The sequence below is a fragment of the Crocodylus porosus genome, unplaced genomic scaffold (assembly GCF_001723895.1).
Source record: "Crocodylus porosus isolate Cpor-Errol unplaced genomic scaffold, CroPor_comp1, whole genome shotgun sequence".
Classification (NCBI taxonomy): Eukaryota; Metazoa; Chordata; order Crocodylia; family Crocodylidae; genus Crocodylus; species Crocodylus porosus.
Window position 1 is genome coordinate 228,537,532 of NW_017728886.1, and position 1,608 is coordinate 228,539,139.

The 1,608-nt window shown below is 50.7% G+C and overlaps 1 long non-coding RNA gene across 1 annotated transcript in view; it reads right to left on the reverse strand.

The window, feature by feature from the left end:
- The window catches only part of LOC109305543, a 16,551-nt gene that overhangs the window by 13,418 nt on the left and 1,525 nt on the right, over nucleotides 1–1,608 (reverse strand). The window lies entirely within an intron of this gene.

Consider the following 1,608-nt stretch of genomic DNA (forward strand, 5'->3'; position numbering starts at 1 on the left):
TCTTTCCCTCCCTACTAGCGTGCTCACCTCACCCCAAATTTTGGTATCATCAGCGAATTTAAACAGGTTGCTTTTCACCCCATCGTCTAAATCGCTGATGAAGAAATTGAACAGTGCAAGCCCAAGGACCAAGCCCTGGGGGACTCCGCTGCCCACTTCCGCCCAGGTCAAATATGACCTGTCCACCACCACCCTCTGAGTACGACCCTTGAGCCAGTCTGCAATCCATCTGACTGTGTAGGCATCAATGCCACAGTTTCCTAGTTTTTTAATGAGGATGGGGTGGGAGATGGTACCAAAGGTCTTGCTGAAGTCTAGAAAGACTATGTCCATGTCGAGACCTGCATCCATTGCCTTTGTGACCTGATCATAAAAGGCAATCAGGCTCGTCTGACATGACCTGCCCCTAATGAAACCGTACTGGTTGCCCTTGAGCATCATCCCTGAAGCCGGCACATCACAGATGTGCTCCTTGAGGATCTTCTGAAAGAGTTTCCCTAGGACTGAGGTAAGACTGATGAGCCTATAGTTGTCTGGGTCCTCTCTCTTCCCTTTTTTGAAGATGGGGACGACGTTAGCTATCTTCCAATCATCTGGCACCTGGCCCGAGCACCACAAGCGCTCATAAAGCTATGCCAAGGGCCCTGCAATAACCCCAGCTAGCTCCCTCAACACCCTAGGGTGGAGAGCATCTGGACCCACTGACTTGAAGACGTCCAGCCCCTCTAGAAGCTCTCTAACCCGGTCCTCCCCAACCTGAGGTCTAGAGGTGTTCCCCTCGAGTCCATCTGGCATTACAGCAGGGAAGTCCTGGTCCCTGCACAAGAAAACGGAGGTGAAGAATTGGTTAAAGAGGTCCGCTTTCTCCTCTGGCGCAACCACCAGATTGCCCAGCGTACTTTGCAGGGGCCCCACATTATCCGGTGCCTTCTTCATCCTCCCTATATATTTGAAAAGGGACTTTTTATTATTCTTGATCTTGGACACTAGTCCTAGCTCTATGTCCACCTTAGGTTGCCGTGTGTCAGAATTCCACTGTCTAATCTATATTGAGTCTGTACCTAGGAGACTGATGAAGTGAAGTCTATGGGCGAATGAGAGGTAAAGTGCTACTTGACCTGGTACTGGCTACAGGGGATGACCTAATCGGTGATCTAGTGATCTATGGGAGGCTGGGTGATAATGACCATGAGCTGATCACCATCACCATCCACTGTAAAGCTGGCAAGTCTGCAACATGGAAGTCCTTGACTTCAGGAAAGCCAACTTTGACAAGCTCAGGAGGCTTGTCAGTGAGGCCCTAAGGAACCACGACCCCAGGGAGATGGGAGTTCAAGAAGAGTGGTTGCTCCTCAAGGGAGCGATCCTCAGTGCACAAGCTAATTCTATTCCATCACAGAGGAAAGGCACCAAGAGGGCACAGCAGCTCCCCTGGCTCTCCAGGGATTTAGCAGACCTCTAAGGCTAAAAAGAAAGGCCTACAAAGGATGGAGGATGGGATTCACCTCCAAGGAGGAATATTCTGCACTGGCCCAGTCCTGCAGGGAGCAAACCAGGAAAGCCAAGGCTGCAACTGAACTCCAACTAGCTTCAGGCATCAAGGACAAC